This window comes from Watersipora subatra, chromosome 7 (genome assembly GCF_963576615.1).
Source record: "Watersipora subatra chromosome 7, tzWatSuba1.1, whole genome shotgun sequence".
NCBI classification, from domain to species: Eukaryota; Metazoa; Bryozoa; class Gymnolaemata; order Cheilostomatida; family Watersiporidae; genus Watersipora; species Watersipora subatra.
Genome location: NC_088714.1, coordinates 23,223,367 through 23,245,231, shown reverse-complemented (window position 1 = coordinate 23,245,231; position 21,865 = coordinate 23,223,367).

Sequence of the window (21,865 nt, the reverse complement as noted above, 5' to 3'; positions counted from 1 at the left end):
ATGCAAAGGAAGCATCAAAACTTTTGTGACAGTGGGATTCACCAAAAATTTTTTTACTCATCCTATAAATAATTTTATTTTAAATAAGATGAACTTAACAGTAAAACAATATATGCTATGATTCTCAAAATATTGCCCAAATACTAGCAGCATATAAATTTTTCAAAAGCCCGTTTCAATTAGTTTGGTCAGAGTAGCGAACTTAGAGTTAGCGAAAGAGTTAATCATCAGTATGTTCACTATTTCAGGCACCAAACAACATAAGCTGTAACGAACCACCAGAATACAGATATGATATAACTCCAGGGAATGTATCGCCATGGCAGCAGGAATTTACTGGTTCCTTCTACTTAGATGGAGATGTATCATATGACTTCGGTGTTAGAGCAAGGAACAATGCTGGCAACTCAAATTGGGTTTTCATCCAAGGCAAATCTGATGCACTGAGTAAGCTTGTACTCAAGTTGAACAATAATAACAATGATCAAACAGAAAGGTTTAGCCTATTTCTGCTAGACAGTTTTTAATCATCAACTATTAATGCTCCTAATTGTCATATTATATTATTTATCACAGCTAACCACACCTCATGATGAGTTATCATTCAAAATGTCTGCATTTAAAAATCTCAACTTGTTCATAGCAGGTGGTAATTGCGGTTTTTAAGCTGTCAGCCCTAGACAGACTAAAGTTAAAATTAACTTTTGATGGGATCGTATTGATCCTTAGAGTTGCTATGAAGTCTGAAAAGTTAAAAAAAAGTTACTGAGCATATTTTTAATTATTTGAAAGATGTTGATGACAGTTTATTTGAGTTATATTGGCATTTACCTTTGCTATGTTTGGCTTGAAGATTGATACTAGCGAAAAAAAGTACTTTGTTCATGATTGTTACGTTCATAACCGACTGTCATTTATAAAAAATATGACTTATAACTGTGTATTGTACACAACCAAACAATAGTTTTAGCTAAACTACTTATAATTTTAACGTTTTTATTGGGAAATTCTAACTTTGTTTCAGCAAGTAAAGAGTTTTGTAAGTCAGAAACTTTCAAAAAATGCTTTCTTTGGCGCACATGTCCGAATGTAAGTTAAATGAAGCCTTTATCTGAATTTCATACTATTTGAAAGATGATACTTGGTTGGTTATTTTAAAATTTAGATGGACGACCTAAATCAAATCAATTTATTGTAGTACTAAGTTAAATTATAGCATTTTTCTAAGAATCGACCGGTATTGAGATAAATCACATGAAAATATATCAGTTGAGAATTGGTTAATACAAAAATGTGATGAGTGCTAGCATGCACCAAAAATAATGTATTTTTAATATGATTTCGTATTTGAAAATCATGGTTTCTGATGGTTAGGTATGTAAGTTGGTAAAACTTAAAAATAACACTATAGGCTCAGCTATTTTGAACACTTCAATCATTGCTTTGGACGGACTCCTAAATACATGCTTGCTACGAATCATACTGTAGTCACATCTTTAGTTTACTTTTGATGAGCAAAAAAAGTAAATTTAAAAGAATAACCGGAACTTGATGTGTTCTAGTAGTTAACCAGTTACTACAGAACATAGGACCAAATTTGTTACCAGACTCAAGGCGATCTATTTTTAGAAAATCAGCATTATTTTCATGTACACAACGAGCGTTATCAGTTACTAGTTTGTCTCTAAAAGCTGTAATATGTCTTCTTGCAGTGCTCTCTCAAAGCAAACTGTAATAAAGTGCCTAACTTTTTAATGATTATCTCTTGTGCAATTTGAAAGTGAAACCTGGGCGACTGGTCATAGTTTTTTTTTAGATTATTTAGCATTTTTCAAACTGTAAGTTCAATTTTTAGCTCTAGAATTATTTCTATAATTTCTCAAAAATTTAGGTAATTAGCCAACTATTACTTTCCTACATGCAGATGGTTATTGTACGCATTGCCGACATTAATGCATATAACATTTTGAAAGCTGTAATCACAAATTTGATAAGCAATTCTTTGTTGCAAGGTTTAATCCTTGCATCGCTTAGTCACAATTACATTTGCTCAGTAATTTGCTTAAATGTTCAGGTCCGCAGTTTGTCTCTGGGGATATACATGTCATGGCAACTAACTCTAGCTGTGTGACAGTTTCTTGGTCATATCCGACATACCCCGGAGGAAGCATATCATCCTTTGAGGTGAGTAAACAAAGTTACGTTATATTCTAATTTATTTGACTTATTTTTGGTTTAACTTTACTTACAATAATTATGTGACCCATCTACATTAGGCTAGTTTTTTTCTCTGATATTTTTGTTACTAAATGTTTATGTCATCAATTAAAGCTTTGCGGTAATAAAAGTTTCAAAAACAACAACATCATTTTTCTCATGATGTTTCTTCTCAAAGTTTTTTGAACATCTACACTGTATTTTAAAACAACCCTATATTGCTCAGCTTAAATTTGCTGGCACAACTGACAAATGTCTTCTTATTGTCAGCAACTTTTTTCTCTGAATTTTTGGATTTTGAAAAGTCGAAAGAGTAACAGAAGTTTTCAGTTAACCAAGTTTTGGGTCAAAGTCTTTTTGACCAGTATTTCTGACCAACTGTTGGAACTCTGATAAAACTAACTATGATTTGAAATACCATTTTTGTTGAGCAATTACAACAGAGCATCAGCAATTTTTTGATAACCATTTATTTACTTTCTTGCACAAATTTCAATATAAATTTAGAGCCAACAAGTTTTTGGTAGCTTAAAATAAAAACAGCAACAATTATCTCAAACTATTCGTCTTGTTTCTTTTGAAACCTTTTGGGTGCATTCAGACTGTATCATAAAGTATATTTTATTGTGCAGAGTTTAATCTTGTAATCTGTATTGGCAAATATACAACGTTTGTCAGAATTTCCATGATAATTTTTAAAAACTCACACAAAACTGGCAACAGAAATTGTTTTTCAGCCAATTTTTGTAATGAAATTTTTTACTAACAGTCGCTGAAGTAATTTTGGTCAAGTTAACTTTTTCTAATGTGTCATACTTTAATTTAGTAACTCTAGCATAGCAGAAAAATTTGTTGTTGCAAATAGTTTATCTAATGGTTTTGCACATATTTCAGTATAAATGTGGAACCAGTGAGTTTGTTATGGCTGCTAATGGACAAATGAGCTATCCATTTTGTGGTTATCAACCAAACACTGAAGTTGCCTGTACAGTACGTGCTACTAACAGTGCTGGAAATGGTGAAACCTCTGCATCAAACCAAACACTTTGTGCTGGTAAATATAATTATCTATGTGTAAAATTTTATGAAGTTGAAATTTGCCCACTACATAAAGTTCTTGTAAACTTCACATGCATGCCCCAAATAGAAATTTTTATGCTCAACAGAGTTTTGCTAGATGCTTTAACTAGAGAAAACCATTATAGATTATTTGATGGAGTCGTAGTATAAAGTTTAAAAGTATTAGCGTCATTTTTTCATGACAAACAATTGAAAGGTTTGATGACGTTTGTAAGAAGATTATATTTTAGATTCATCAGCAGTGGCGCAATGACTGTTCACGCATTAAAAACGTGGCACAAGCTTTTTCAATAGCTTTGTCATATAATTTGAGCACATTTAAACGTACAAGTTTATATGTACTGCAGGAAACATTCTCAAGTTCTCTTATCTGTAACACTTGCAATCTAAGTCTCTCATAAATGTGCCAAATTACCTGTACATTAAATGGGCAATCGGGTTGTCAAAGTGTTAAAAGCTGCAAATTTGAAAGATTTGGTTGAGGCCAGTAAATTTGAAAACAATTTGTGCAGGTAAACAAAGTGAGTACATTAATATTTTTCATTGTATTAAATTTACATTATTGTAGTTTTTAGAGCAGTTTGGAGGTCAATGCCTAATAGGGGTGTAATAAAAGTAACCAGTAAAAAATTTTCAGTATTTTGAATGCCTAAAAAATTCATTAATGTGCAGGGCCATTTCTCAACATTGTAAAAATAGATAAGAATGTACATTCAATGGTTTACATGAATCTAAGTGTAAATTTACTCACACTTGAAATAAAACTAACTTGCATATTCTCCATTTTTGATCTGTTTTGAAATGCCAAGTAATTTATACGCCAGTTGGTAGCAACCTAATTTTTTTAATGATATATGCATTTTAAGAAAATCATTGTTACTATTCACGTTTCAACTTGTTTAAATCAATAGCAAAACTCTGAAACTGTGTCATCATTTGACTTCATCTACAAACAATTTTAGATTTTCTCTTGAGGTCTGCGTTTTGTGCATTTCTATGCTGAAAATCATTTTCACTATTTTTTTACTTATTCACTTCTTTAGGATTTTTTGCAGTTCACATTGATATGAAAAAAACAATCAGTTGTTTTTCTTTGCTAAACTTGCTGAAAGTTCAAAAAATAAACTTTTTATATCCACATTGATTACTGTATCAACTTATTTTGTTACAAATAAGGAAAAAAACTAGTTTTTGACAGTTAATTTGTTCACTCTTTTTAAGTTTTATCATGATGACATAAAAATATTTGGTGCAGTTGTAACAAAATAAAATAGCTTTGATTTTCTACACTCATAATAAAAAGCTAACTCTTCATAACATGCAGCAGATGTGCTACGGTTAGCATTAAAAGCCATGATGTTATAACTTTTAATTGATTTTATGGCAATTTAAAAATAGTATTTACACTTGTTACTTTATTAGTATAAATTCATGTCAATTAATTAACTTGTACACTGGTTTATTGATTAAGTATAGAAAAAAATTCTTCTGGTTTATATTACTTGAAACAAACTTGGAATATATTGGTTTGCAAAATATCTTTTTAGTGCCTGTTCCCAACCTGCTTCAGAGACTGACATGAAATTAACATTGAGTAAACATGCATTTATTCCATCGTTTCAAATTTATCTAGTTACAGTAGACTGATAGTTGTAAAACAATGTTACATGGATTATATATTGCTACCATAAGATTATATAATTTAGTTAGAAAAATCCCACATTAACACAATTTGTGTTCCAGGAACTATCTTTAGTAAATACATATTGAATTAGAGTAGAATTGTCCAAAACAGGAAAGCTGAAACTTTTGCTAAATTTCAGGTGAATATCTTTGAATATGAATCTGCATGGTTATGCAAGTAAGAAATCGAAATTTTTGCATATATACAAATTAAATATATTTCTAATAACCCATGATTGTACCGCAAAAAAACAATGATATTTGAAAAGAAATTTTAAAGCTTTTTCAAATAGTTAATGCAGGATATTTTAAGACCATCAGGTTTCATTAGGAAGTTTGCGCAGTCCTAAGTTTAATCTGAAGCTGTCAAGTTTTATATGAGTATGAACATTGTACGACATTCAGAGGTTTACTTTTTACAACAATGTCAAAAATACTTTTTACAAATATAGCAAATGTTAGCTCATAGCTAACATTATAAAAATTCATTCATAAAACATTCAGATTTTTTGTACATATACCATGTGTTGAACAGCTGCAGCGTCGCTAACAAATTGTTCAACAGTAAAATATATTTAATTTTTAGCTCCAAGGTTTACAGAAGGACTGAGTTTTATCGATGACTACAACGGTGATACCAATAGCAGAGACATTGATGTTAAAGTTACTACTGAGGTATCTATGTAATTGGCCCTTGAAAAGAAAAAAGCTATTATTATCCCTAAATAGGAGTCTCATTATCATATCTTTGTGAATATCACAATAAGTACATCAATTTCTCCCACTGCCAACTGTAATACATTTCAGACAATAATCATCAACTGTGACAACCTGAGACAACTTAGATACAAGATTAACAATGAAGTTTTCAAGGAAAGTTCTTTATTTGATGGTTTGAAGGCAGTCACCCAATATAACTTTACTGCTGAGGCAACCAATGACCAAGGATTTGTTAGCTTCCAATCACATGCAATAACTACTGGAGAAGCAAGTAAGTATTGACTAATTAAAACATAACTTGGTTTGTTAGCCAAAATACATTTGAAAAAGTTCTGTCGCATTCTTAAATTTCAAAAATAATTCCTTTTTATCTTAATATACTTCAAACCAAAAAACATTTCTTACTTTGATAAAAAAAATTTAACAAATACCAATTTTAAAGTAAAACTAATTTTTTAACAACCAACTAGCAAAACGCAGAAACACTACTAACTCAAAGCTTGAAATATAAAAATAATTTCTATCACCGTGCTAGGTTATGCTATTCTCTTAATGCTAGCCAGAAATAGTGATCAGAATAGTTCAAGTGAATCAGCCAGAATTGAACAGTTCCAAAAAAAGTTGTACAATTTTTTTACATCGATAAAAAGAAACACAAAGATATATCTAGCCCACATTCAACCATCATGTGGATATCTTTTAATATAAAAGAGTAAATATATATTTGCCAACATATTAGCTGTATATTAATTACAATTTATTCAGATATCACTTACTAGTAGATGAGGCTATAAAGAATAAAAGCATAGCATAACACATAGGTAAGTAGGAATCGTCTAAGTCAGTGTTTTGACATAGCAAATAGTAGTCAAGCTACATCATTGTAACAAATTTTTATAACTATTTCAAATCTCTTTTAAAAACATTTTTGTTTCAGTAATTTAGGGAATATGTGTTTCATGCACCTAAATCAGTTTTTTGTACTGCTTAAAACCATCCGGAATACTATGAAATGCTTTCATTCACCTAAAACCATATTTGGTAAGCTATTTTTGGTAAATCATATAAATTGAATTTCAAAATAAACAGTGAACAAGAAACTACTAAATAGGCGGTTTTGGTTATTATATTTGTGTATTTGAAGAATAGATAAATATTGTTTTCCTAGCTCAGTGTGCTTCAGACCATACAGTGTAAAATTTTTGCTTATCAGCATTATTATATTTCTACTTTTTTATTTAATTGTTTTTGGTTTTCCTCATAACTGTATTACCCTGAAATTGAATTAGGTTTTATGAAATTGAGAAGATATCAACAATATGGAATAAAGTGGTTTTTGCCCTTCGAGTCACAGCAAAACCATATCAATAAAATAAAGCTTAACAATTGATTGTAGTTTCATAGTCTTTACCAAGTTTTAGCATAACTTTTTTAGTAAAACTATCAACGTCCTTTAAATCTGGAAGCATATATTAATAATAACTTTAAGAGAAGCTGGTTGATTTTAATGAGTACTTTTTTAATGAGAAATCATGTGACTGGCACAATTGAAAAGCTTTTCACATAATAAGGCATTTAGTCCACCTAGTGATGAGTTCTGACTTTAAATGCTGAATGGCAATCCTACAAGGAAACTAAATCTGCTTTTTGGTAAACCTGTTGGCATATATTGAACTTCCCTAATCATTCAAAAACTGATTGCTCATTTTGCACATAAACTTAGAATCTATATGAGAATCTATATATTAATAATTCCTTTTTATATACATAACATACTATTCACAAAATGTTTATTTCAGTAGACCCTGTTAAGCAAAATAGATCTATTAGTTTCTTCTAGTTGACATAGCATTTACTTATCCAAGCTCCAAAACTGTTCTAACTGTGATGCATTACATTATATTAAAAAGTGGTGTTATTGATAACTCACCAGATTTTAGCTAATCTATATCACGATTAATTTGGTTATTACTTTTAACCTGTGTAGGTAATATAAGTATTGAAGCATTCAGACAATGCAAAGCATGAATGTAACGAAAAGGTTCAGACGCATTCTTGCTCTTTCTGGCTTCTCTTTTTTATTATAAAGATGTCCATTAATATAGTGGACCAGTAAATTGGTATTTAGTTTTTCTGGCTTTCTCAAAACTAAATAAATGGTACGTGAGAATGTTTTTGATAAGCTGACATTGAATTGCTTTGCCTTATGGAGTAAACTTGCTAGAATCAGTTTCTCAGGTTCTCTCTACAGTAATCAAAGCTATAGACATGAAAGAATGTGAACAAGTATATATCATGAAGAAAATATGAAGAGAATTTATTTATAAATGTATACACACCAATGTATATATATCTACTGTATAAACGGCAATTGTGGTCTGTCTATCTGTTATCTGTTTGTCTGCTTTATAGAGTACTGTACCTTTTGGACTATTAGCCATTACTAGATATCTAAGGAGCATTAATGGAAATCTCCTGTTAGTACACGCTTCTATACATAACCTATTCATCATTTGCCGTTTTCACACCAAATATGACATAATTATACAACTCTATGGGCTCTCTTTTAGCTTTGTGACACACGATGCTTTTTTGTCCTCGACGCATTAGGGCTAATTTGTAATCGGCAAAACGATATCGTCAATAGACTCTTTCTATATTAGAATTTGGCGATTTAATTTAATTAACTCTATGAAACACAATGCCGTTTTTGTGAACCTCTATTTCTGGTTTCTCTTAAGGTTCAATTGCTAAATCGCTGGTAAGGTCGCTACTTTTCACGCAGATAATTGCATTATCTCGAGTAGGAATAGCATCTCGATTCCCTCACCTTCGATCAGACAAAGACACTACAATATTTTTTTTACACAACATTTCTTCGTACCAGTATCATCCTGTTCATTGTTTTGATGGATAGCTGTTGGTGGAACAATAACTTGTTTCATACACACACACACTTCTATGCAATAATTGTTATTAATAATTCAACATATTCACAAAATATATTTTGTTTTCTCAGTTCGTATTAATTGTATCATTACCAAATCATCTCATATTGTAATCGTAGTAAAACAGACTTAATTTAGCTATTACTTGGTAATTATTTCACTGTTGCATCCAAACCATTTTATAGTCATTTCATTTTTAAAATTTATTTGACCTGCCCGAAACATTTTTCTCATGATATGAAGTTTGAAAGTTACAGTTGTTGGACCAAGTTTGATAAACTTTACAGTTGTTTTTATTTTCTCTCAAATTATTTCAACTACACAAAACTCTTTTCTTATGATATATTACCTATCATGTTTTTTCATGTTATCTATGTAGTTTGAATGTTAGATTGGCAAATTTTGTTAGATATGTTAAATACAAATAGATTTTCTGTGCAAAGACTTTTTTATTACTCGGGTACAAGTACAGCTAATAGTGTAAAATGTTAAAAAAATACTTTACCGAAGTTATTTTCTCCCTTTGGAGCGGATTAAAATTTACATTGTTTTATTTTAATGGGAAAAATTGTTTCGGCTCTCGAACAACTCGGTTTTCAAACAACCTTCTGGAACTGATTTTGTTCGAGAACTGTGGTTCCACTATACGTTATCAAAAGATATAGGTCGCTGAAAGTTATGAAATGTTAAATTTACATTGGTTTGAAAACCTTTACAGTTGTTTTATTTATTTTTAAATCAGTTGTCCTGCACAAAACCTTTTCCTCATGATATGAAGTTTGAAAGTTGTAGTTGTTTGAAAAGTTTAAAAACCTTTACAGTTTTATTTTTTCTCTTAATTTATTTCAACTACACAAACCAATTCTTTCATGATATATAGTTTGAAAGTTAGAATGGTAAATGTTGTTATATGTTAAATACCAATCAATTTTCTGTGCAGACTTTTTTACTACCCGGGCAACACCGGAAAGCACAGCTAGGCTTGGGGCCGTGGCGTCACTCGGGGATGCGCGGGAGACCTTTTATGCCCTGAGTACAGCGATAGTCTCCAGGCGTGGCTTTCCGGATGAATAAGTTGGCGAGTGCGAGGCGATTGATTGCAAAGCGATTGAGTGCTAGGCGATTGATTGCGAGTGCGAGGTGATTGGTTGCAAGACGATTGGTTGCGGGTGCAAGGTGATTGATTGCAAGGCGAGTGCGAGGTGATTGATTGCAAGACGAGTGCAAGGTGATTAATTGCGAGGCAATTGAGTGCGAGGCGAGTGCAAGAACGCGATTGTCAACTGCTCGGCGGGTAAAGACTGGTCAGCCGAGGCGGGGGCTCAGCGGCAGAAGTGCGCGATCGTCAAGTGCAAATATAGACGGGTATGAACGGATGCATAAATCTAGACAGATGAATCTAAATTATTTACTAGATTTTACACGCATTTAGCTGTAAGACACATTGCAGATTTCCATTATTCCCCCCAACATTATAGACATGTAATATGTGTATGCATATTCAGGGCAACAATTTCGGTAGACAGTTTACATAATAATGCATCAGGGGGTAACAATTTCAATAGACTGTATATTTGGAGTTGTTATACAGTATGAAAGACAACTCTCAATAAACCTTATGCTGCGCGTGAATCTGTTCCTGTAGGCTGGTAATGCAGCTAGTATGTATATATATATCTATGCATGTAAACTAGAGCCAAAGAATGGAAAAAAGGTGAGAGCCAGGCAAGCGCAACAGTGAACATACAAACAAAAATAATTTGTACGCAGTGTGTACAAAGTACAAGTATTAGGAACATGAAAATGTGCCAATAACTTTGACTATACACACTGCACACTATTTATTAGTGTTCATAAACTTGCAGTCATAATTAATGTTTATAGTATATCTCCTAAGGTAGAAAGTTTTCTAAACACGCAAAGACGATAGCTGTTGCAAATAGTTTTAATTATGGTTACCTATCATGCTAATATTAACATTATTCATTGCTAATTATTAGTGAGGATGAAAAATGACTCATACAGCCGTTGTACTAAAATTTTATGTAAAGACTGAATGATATAATACATGAGTTGACCTGACAATCACTGACTATGTTGGATGGTTAATTTTCAAGACAGTCATTGCTGACGTCTGTAAAAAAACACATTCTTTTTTTGTGTTCGTAACTGTGTTCAGAACTACATGACTCTTTCCCAAGAAAATTCATCGGTTTAGTGATTACTGTATTTGAGCGTTATTAACACACTCGTTTAAAACCTTTGAAGGCACCACAAATATTCGTTACAAAGCACCAATTATGTTATAATATCATGTTACTTTTTTGTACATGCTCATCTATTGCTAATGCATTCTACTTACATGTAACTCAACTATTATAGTTGAATGTAATACTTTATCCAAAAAATCTTCTGTTCCACGAAAATATATTAAAAAATGTCAAAAAAATCTGAATGTTTGTGCCTTATTGACTGCATTCTTTGTATCCTTAAGAAATGAAAAAATCCCAAATTTAGCATTGTAAAGCAATATGTATTTGTTTAATGTGTTATGCAAGTTTTCAAAAGCTCGGAAAGATTTTCTGTCTCTAAAAAGGGATGCCCATTTATTATTTAAGCTCAACTTGAGGCTTATAATTTCTCTAGTTGTCAGTTCTTGCCTAGTTTTTCTCTGCCAATCTTTGTTTTTTTTAACAGTTTACTTCAAAACTTTACCTTGTACTGCACCATTAGTAAACTGATTATGAGCCAGGTCGTTCATTTTAACTTGCCCTGATAGTTTTAGGAACAAGTAGGTTAATTTTTGCCAGTCAAGTTTGTAATATAATCACAGCTCGACAAAATTTTTGGTTTAATCACAAATACCTAACAGAATAAAGCTTTACAACTGTAAGCTTAGCGTTAAAAATATGAGATTAAAATATTTGTTGGGGATTAGTCAAACAAAAGTTGATGCCCTACTCGCAAGAAATTCGGAGAAGTGATTTTGAAGCTGAAACTAGGTTTCGGATATTGCGATTGTCTTGCCTTTTACGGTTTTCAGTTTTAATTAGATAAATGTATTACAAAACAGCTAGTATTCAATCGAAACTAGTTTACAACACTAATAATATAAGGTAAATAATATGCATGTATATATGCAATAAAAAATTTAAATTTTATGCTAGATTCATTAAATTCCATAAAGTCTGCAAAGATTGACTTATCGGGATATCAACATACAATTATTGCTACCGACAAAGTGAAAAAATAAGTAATGTCTGCTCAAAGCACCTGCATCAATGTAATTATGCATGAAACAAACATGTTTTGTATATTTTCATTTACATTTAGGTTTCGGAATAGCCTTTTCAGAATTTTGGCAATAAAAATGTTTTGAAAGCTAAACAAGAACATTTATGTTGTGGACTAAATATGACTTTTTTCTGTGTTGCACTGACTATTCAACTTTATAAGCGGCTTCTTTAGACAAGGTCAGAAGAATCCTTCTTTTATGAGTTCTGCCATTTAAAAAGTTTGTAAGGCTCAGTGAGCTCAGCATAAAATTCAAACTTAGGCAAAGTCTCGAGGTACTGCTTTATGCATGTTTTAATCATAAAGAATTGTGTTCTAGTATGATTCAAAAAGATTGGCAAGTTCCTTTCAATTCATACCCATCCAATTGAAGTTTGTTACTAGTGTATGTTCATTCAATATAACAATGTAAGTATGTAGCTTTTGAGATGTACTCTCTATCTGCAATATGAGAAAAGGCATTAGAACTCTTTACATAGCCTAGCTCCTCCCTTCAACCTAGGGAAAGCTGCTATCTTGTTAACCAGCTAGCTTTTTATCAAATTAAACCATTACCTGCACAGGCTGGTATAATTTAGTCTACAGCCAGTTTCTATTACAATACTTTACTTACACAGGATAAATACAAAAGAGCAACTGTAGTTTAGTGGTTAGCTCTATCATTTAAAGTATTGTACATTAATAATTGTTAACAATCTGCTGCTTTGTTTCTTCTGATACTGATGTAGAAGCTTTCAATGTATTGGTTTAATTGTTTTACCGTCACTTGTTACCACATTTTCAAATGTCTGTTACATGATATGCAATCACCCTCTGGATGAAAATGTAGAATCTTTCAACTGATACACCCTGTTCAATTGGAAATTATGTCAGCCATTTCCAAAAAAACCTTAAACATTGTATTATAGAACCTGATGAACCCAGCAATTTGACCTACGTAGAAAATGCTCCATGTGTAACGATACGGTGGGAGGATCCACTCTCGCTGAATGGAGCTATTATTAACTACTCAGTAAGTGAAAACTATCTATTGCAAAACTATCTATAAAGCTACAAATATATTTTATAAAACTTTAAAAAAAATTTATTTCAGAAAGCCATGGTGAAAAGTAACACAAATACAATACTTTCACTTTCCATTGCAGCAAAAAGCTATATAATACGGTATTACTATTTTCCCATTTTCTCCTTTTATGCATCTGTATACGTGTCTGTCAATTCAATGTTGACTGTCACAAAGAATGTGGAAGATGAGTTTGCACAAACACCCTGACACTTTAGAAAGCCAGTTTAGGTAAAGGTAGCCAGTTACCTTACCTAGTAAAGGAGTCAGTCTAATAAGTTAAAATGTTGAGTTTTAGCTGAATATTGGCCAATGCTATAGTTTTCCCAATAGGCATCTGTATTGTGTAAATTTTTGACTGCGTAAAAGTTGGCATGTTTAACAAAATTTAGCAAAAGCAGGGACCAATTTACATATTACTAGTTCCAAAGTTTTTTCTAGTTAAAGGATTTCGTTGTCAAAAAGTTATTAAAAGTTAAAACAACTTTGAACATGTTGAAACTTGAGACATATCCTTCCTTTATTATTTGAACATAGTCTTATAAAAATATTTGCTAAATTGACTGTCTGGTTGAAAGGTATGGTATTGTTACAGTAAAAGTGCTAGTTTCTTGTAAACCGAAATAAACACATTTGCTTTATCATCAGTAAAAAGTGCTTGTATTTGTAAAATAAGTTTTGGTGCTGTGAAAACTAGCAAATTCATTTAATAGAACATTTTAACAGTCACTTATTCTAAATAGAGCGTTTTTAAAGTATTTTTTTCAATTACAATAACTTATGTAGCACAAAACAGGGATCTGAAATTGGTCATTTGTTGAAACTTTCAACAATTGACTTTGCAAAGGCTGAAGAACAGTCAAATCATGTTAATACAATACCAGATTTAGCAGAACAAAATGTTTTTTGTAGCAGACTAACATGCATGTAGAACTTTTCGCTTTTGATAATTTTCTTTTGATATCATTTAACTTTCAAATTAAGCCGTTTAATCTACTTTTAAAAGTATCATCTTAATAGTTTTAAGCAGATAGTAGTAAATTTTAGAAACTTTTAAGTGTGCCTTCGCGTTTCGGAATTGCGTGGATGGTAAAGTTATAACCGGGCAGTTCAAAGTCTATTCATTCCCATTTGGGGTGGTGATCATTTTAAACAAATATTATTTTAGTAGCAGATTAATATGGAATGTTCTACTCGGTGTGAATTCCTTTGAGATTATATAATTTTCAAATTGTGCCATGTAAGCTATTTCTATAAGCATAATATACGTAGTTTTAAGCAAATGATAAATAATTTTGAATATGCTAAAGTGTGCAATAGCTTGTCAGAATGGTTCAGATGAGAAGGTTATTGACTGGAAGCTCTACGCCCTTTCAAGTCCATTTCTGTTTGTGAAGTTTAACACTTCCACAAACATCCAGCTCATTGCATTTGCTTTGAAAGTTATTACTTTGTGGTATGTTTAAAATTTATTGCAAGAACTTTTATTTCTCATAGATACTTTGTTCCGCTACTTCAACAATCTCTTTCTGGTTGATTTATAAAAAATTATGTATTGTTTCGATTATTTGTTTACTTATAGCACTTGTGCGTCAACATCGAAAGTAAAAACAACAATGAAGAATGGATTGAAACAGAGAATAAGGAGGCTGTGTATTGTGGTTATAATGCAGGAGATAGAGTGAGATGTAGAGTTAATGCATCCACTTCAATAGGAGTTGGACCTGGGGCACTGCTAGAACTACAGATTCTTTGTCGCAGTTAGTATTTACTTTTAATGTTGATATTGTTTAAGATTGCACATTTTTGTTAACTTTTATAGTATAGAAAAATACCAATTCACTTGATATTTTAAGTATTCACAATCTAGTTTTGGCAAAATTTCTTATGATATAATACCATAAAAACATTCAGCTTTATTTAAATCCGTGAATGTATAAAAAAATTTAGACTTTAAATGAAGCAACCTCAGTTGCTGCAGAATTTCCTACCGAGCATCCACAATTAATTTATATTTCTTGCGGAAAGTAAAATAGTATATCATGAAAATTATTTGTGAGTGTGCTTCTAAAAGTTCAAATTTTCAAAATCAGTAATGTTTCTAGCAATATTTTCACACACATGATTTAAGTAGGCTCCTCTAAGATTTTGGAACGTTCTAGTCAGAATTGCGCTTTTTTTATATCAATATACATGCACATGAAATTTAACCTTTTTCCCTCAAAAACTCTTTAAAACTAAATCGAATAGCTAATTTTCATGGCATGTTAGACAGTTATGACATCCTTTCATTTTTAACAGTTTTAATTAATCAAAGTTCGCAGCCAATAATCAAACCAAAGATATTTCACGTAATTGGCAGTTTAAAAGCTAAGTTTCCGATTATGGCCAACCATGATCTTTTTTACTACTTCTATATTATTTTTTGCATAAGCCATTGCATTAAATAAAATTTGAAGATTGTTGAAATAAAACCTTTTTCGACGACCATAAACTCGTTCCAATATAATATACTGGTTTGTTTTGTGAATCCTATTTTGTTTTGCCCTATTGCTAGCAAGCAGCTGACAGAACTGTTCCATTAAAACTTGGAATGCTATCAAAAATACACGTAACTCTGTGGTATTTTTGTAATAAAAACAGCAACTCGAAAAATTGTAAATGAAATGTAAGAACTAGCATTATATTTTAACTGCAGATGTTCCAGGAGCACCATCCATAAACTATGTGACAACTACTGACAGATGTGTATCTTTGAATGTTTCCAAACCACTGAACCCAAATGGAGTGATCATAAAGTATATCGTGAGTTGAATAATGTTTAAAAATAAAATTGAAGTTGCATGTTTGTTTAAAAACTTTAAAAAATAGCACATAAGTGTGTATATTTACCAAGTAATAATTTTAAGGTTCCTAGTCATTTTGATGAGTAGTCAAAAAAAGTTGAACAAAACAAACTGTCAGAGAAACCATTTGGTACAGTAAAATGAGAAAGATATAAGCTCAAGCTAAAGACAGTAATGTGTTCACTATTTGAGCCTCGTCAGTGAACATCAAAGCCAGCAATAAGATAATTGGTATTGCTGATGAAAGCTGACATTTTGAAGTAAAAAAATAAGTTGTCTACCAGAATTTTACAAAAGTCAATATGCGCACAGAGAGGCAAGCCGCACACAATATAAATATATATATTTATGATGTGCAAATAACTTTGTTATATATACCTCTGTATGTATACATACATGTATATATATATATATATATGTATATACATACATATATATATATATATGTATACACATATATATATATATATATATATATATATGTATTAAGCAGATATATATGGCAATTAAAAGACGAGGGAAAGGATTTTAGTATCGATTGGAAAGTAATAACAAGAGCTAAGGCCTGTCAGAATGGTGTTTCTAAGTGCAATCTATGCTTAACTGAGAAGTATTTTATAATTTTCCAACCTCGCATGGCTACCCTGAATCAGAGAAGTGATATAGTAACATCCTGCAAACACGTCACCAAATTTTACTTATCTAAGGCTAAGCTCACCAATCAACCAATTTAATAGCGAGGCTTTTATACTTGATTTTACCAAGTATTATACACAAGCACTTCGCAATAGCATCTGATGATTACTGCATGCAGTATGAAACTTTTAGTCATAAACTGTTGCTAAAAAATTTTCCATCTTTTTATTTGTACAGGCTCGGTGGACAACTTTGAACACTATATCAGTGAAGTCTCAACTATTATCTGTATATTTATATATATATATATATTTATATATATATGAATATGTATATACAGTATACATATATATATATATATATCTTAAAATTGGCCTGTTGGCATTTGTAGCCAACAACAACAACTTGTCAACCAACAGCGATTAAAATCTAGCGGTGAAAAATTTGTATTGCAGAAGATTTGATCTCAGAATGTTTTATTTACAAGGCAACAGCTGATCCATTAAGCTACACAGAATGCAATAGCTTGGTTAGGCTCTGGTTTATGCGCATTGTCACTAGAACTTGTTCTCACATTTCTTATTGTTGATACACATACTATAAATATATAAATTTATTATGTACATATAACATTTCTAAATATAAAAAACATACATACATGTACGTATACAGCTGCATAAAAACTGTATTTGTTTAAATATGTGATCATGTATATATATGCGGCATATATTACTGTACATATATGTATGTATATATATATATATATATATATATATACATATACATGAATATATTTAAATACAAGTAAATATAAACATGTATATATATACTATGTGAATATTTGGCAATGTTCTGGTGATAAAAAATTTTGCGCAGCAAATTAATTTTGTTTACTACATTCAACATTTAGTGTTTTAATTTTATATACCTGTAGAACTGTTTCATCATATATTTGAATGTTTGTGGGCATAATTACCACACCATTCAAAAGGTGAATGATTGCTGGTTATTTTTGGAGGCATCAGATCATGTGGAACTTTTCAGAATACACACATTTAAAAGGTTAATTTAAATATAAAAATGTAACTAAACAATGTCTGAAAAAATGATTAGATGATACATTAATTTTAATAATAAAGGAGGGTTGAAAATCAACTAAATGATAATAGCAGTGATATGACGATAGTGATGATCTTACAACATGGTACAGTAAAGTAAGAATGTAACATTGTTTGTTTCAAAATGTGAAATTTTTCTTGAGTTACTAATTTCAAAGGTTGGAAAAAAAAGTGCGAGCTAGTAAACAATTTATTATAAACTGATAAATTAATACAAACAAGTATAAATTAATACAATATATAAATTAATACAAATTAAATACAATACTTATAAATGTTGTAATTTTTTATTAAATATAAGAGAGCGAGAAATTATTTATAAGTATAACCTTACCTGATACAATGTGGTACAGTAAAATAATACTGTCACTATGTTTGTTCTAAAATTTAAAATCGATCACGAATCAAAAAATTGTTGGATTCTTAGGCAAGATGCGTAAGCAATCACACCAAACGCACATCTAACAACAAGGCTATATAGATATATATTTCTCAAAGTATGTCGTCTGTCATCTGTCTGCATTCTGACTATAGATCTTAAAATCTTGATATTTAAATTTTGCATTCCGATGGAATTGAACCCACAACAAATTCATGGACGTTTCTAATCCGGATGCTCTACCACTGAGCTAAAATGCCAAAGTTGTCGGAGAGGTTGTAATATAACGGATATCACTGTGTGTGCTAATTATTTTAGTCTTAAGCATTGACGAGTATTCATGCTTCTGTTCAGAAATATTTTAGGAACTAAGTATTAGCAATGCGAGGCTTATTTCTCTTTTTTCGTTAGGGCTACTTTATCTGGCCACACGGTATAGATAATAATTTATCTCAAACTTTAAGTTTGGCGAATTGTGAACTGATTATATATTTTATTGAAAGATGTACGTCACTGAACTTTCCATGGCAAGTTATCTGTGTCCGTTTTACGGTATTTCCTGCATCCGTTAAAATAAAAACGTTTTGCAATGATAAAACTAGTGTTAAAATTTTAAGGTTTAATAAAATACATACTAAAATTTTTTTCAAGTATATGTTTAGTAAACTAAATTCATTTAAGTTAGATTCAGTGCTTAGGTTATAAAGTTGTCTAAAGGTAAAAACTCTCTATGAAATACATTGTAATGTTATATTATATTGGGCAAACAGATCATAACCACAATATTCACTACAGTTATTGCATGTACCTATAATTACTAAGTTTAATATAGTATTTTGGCACTATTTTTAATGATGATGATTAGTACATATTATAGCCTACAATATAAGCCTACATGCCAATAATTTTGCATGCCAACACTGAAATGAACTAAAATTATATAATTGTATACCAAATAATTTGGAATTGTAATCATAGCAATTATACTATGTTTTCCCATTACTTGTTAATGATTTCAAATTTACATTTAAAGGCCTTTACTTTTTAAATGTTTTTTCTAATTTATTTCAACAAAACACATTTTTCAACTATGAAATTTTAAATTTACAGTTGTTTGAAAACCTTTACAGTGGCTCTATTTATTTCTAATTTAGTTGTCCTACTCAAAACTTTTTTCTTATGATACGAAGTTACAGTTGTTTGACAAAGTTTGAAAGATTTGGCAGTTGTTTCTATTTTGTCTTTCAATTTATTTCAACTACACAAAACACTTCTTCCATGATATGCAGTTGGAAAGTTAGAATGGCAAACGGTGTTATATGTTAAATGCAAATCAATTTTCTGTCCAAAGGTGTTTTCGTTCCCCGGACAATACCTGGTAGCGCAGCTGGTATATATTTATATATACATGTATATAAACTAGCTGCATTACCCGTGTTTGGTGACAGATTTATGTAAAGCAAGAGTTTTATTGAGAGTTGTCTTTCATACTGCAAAAAAACTCCAAATATGCAATCTACTGAAATTTTTGTGCTGATCTGACTGCCTACACATATGCAGTTGTACATGTCAATGACGTTGGAAAGACCAATGGAAATATGCAGTGGCTTTTATAGCTAGTCTTCGATGCATCAGTCTCGAACCAATCAACTTGGAAGTGTCCTAATTTTGTACACCAAACTGATAATGAATTTGACATTGCTAGGCAAACTGAAGTTCTTCAAACTGGGAGTATTGAAAAGTTTTACATATTTTAAGAAATTCTAGAAAATATTTTGCTATTGCACTGCTTAGCTATCACCAGCATTTATTGAATTGAGACTTCTACATGCTTAAAACACTAATCATGACTCACCATCTCTTCATCTATAGCCTGTGTTTTGACATGGTATATACAAACTGTGCAGCAGTAATGTGGTCGTGTTGATGAAATTTATTATCAATAAAATATACTATATAAACTACATATATGGCCTCTCGCCTTTCCAATCTAAGGCATTACATCTGGAGCATTTTTGGACATTCGTCCTGTAGAAAATTTTGGCCCTATACTGTGTTGCAGGACTGTAGTCAAGTGCGAAGTTTTCTGTCCATATGCGACGCCTGGTAGCAGCTGCTATAGTTAGTGCATCTTGCTGTTGTCGCCGTTTCATCTGCTCAGAAAATGCAGCTCGCCGAGCAGCTGTTTTAGCTAGTGCATCATGTTCTTGTTGCCACTGCATCTGCTCGGAGGTTTCTGCACGTCTGGCCATAGTAGCGGCTGCTATGAGCCGTTTGAGTCGCTACTGAGTCAGTTCAAAAGTCTCTGCACTTCTAGTGGCTGCAGCATCTATTTTAGCCTACTATTGATGTACCTGTGTTTGTTCAGCGGTTTCTGCTCTTATATGGCAGCTGCTATTCTCTTTCCTTGTAGGCGTAGCTGCGTTTTCTCTGCAGTTTCTGCACTTCTAGCAGCTGCAGTAGCAGTTCCGCTTCATTGTGGGCATAGCTGTGTTTGCTCTGCAGTTTCTGCTGATCTAGCTGCTGCTTTGCGAATTCGGTCTCTTTCTCTACCGGAATCAATCGTTTTTTGCGTTTGGGCAGTAGGCTTTTTGGAAGGCATTGCACTGCTTCAAGCATTTGTAAAATTGAATGAGATGGTGTGCTTTTTTGTAAGATACACTGCTCGCTTTCTTCTCATCCTCGCCTATCGCAACGCTCAGAGTGCCTGTGCATGTTCTGTAGCAGCTGTAGTTCTGTAGTACTCGTAGCTGGAAAATAAGTAAAAGTAACTCAGCTGCGGAAAGAAATGAACAGTGGCACAAACTACTTTCACAAACAGTGGCAACTCCATCGTTTTTAACCCTTTCACCGAAGTAGACTCATTTATGCATTTTCCATGGTCGACCGCCGTAGACGCATTTTTGCGACTTCTACAGCATTTGCTAACAACTGAATTTTATTATTCGTTGATAACATAGCCAACGATCTTTAAGACTTTTATAGTAATGACAGTGTTGTCCAAAGAATTATCTATAAAATTAGCCTAAAATTTAATTTTACATCTTCGTTTGAGAATTTCCAACTTAAAAACAAAGATTTGTTGTGCAAGTTTATTAAATGCGTCTCAGTTAAAAAAATAAATAGCTACTTGTGTTGATGAAACTAGAGATGATTCAGATTTTCGAATCAGATTTTTGTGATTACACAGATAATTAAAATGCACAAAGTATAGACACAACAAGTTTTTTGTATAGCAGTGCTTGTTAACATGTTGACAAAATAAAATATATAATCAAAACAAACGTTCTAGATCGAGTTTGAAATTGAAAAAATAATGTATACATATTAAGCAATATCGGCAAAATGGCTGGCAGTAGGCCGATAGCAAAATTTATACACAAACGCAAGTGAAAGGGTTATGTAGTGGAAGTGTGGCACTTCATAGACAATACAACATTGATTAAGAAATGCTTACCTTTTTTTATGGAGAATTTTAGTAGGAGAGAACTGCGTTTTCCAGGGACCGCAAGAAACCAACGTTCGCGTGACCTTCTCGGTACACGTTGGCAGTAAATACTAATCGCATGTAAATTACTATTCATTAATTTATTTTATTTAATGATTAGTACATTTGTATAGCTGTATAGGCCACCGAACTTAGGACGGTGCTTTTTAACGCGGCAGCAAATTTGCTGTTTCAAACGTGCCAGTGTCGTTGGGCGCCGTAAAGAGGCGCGCGCTATTTGGAGATGACGTATTTTCGTGTAAACCCGATGAATAGGTAGGTTATGTATAGAGGCATGGATTAATAGTCGATTCCCGTTAATGCGCCCTAGATACCTAGTAGCGGGTAATAGTCCGAAAAGTACGGTACTCTATAAGATGGACAGACAGATAGA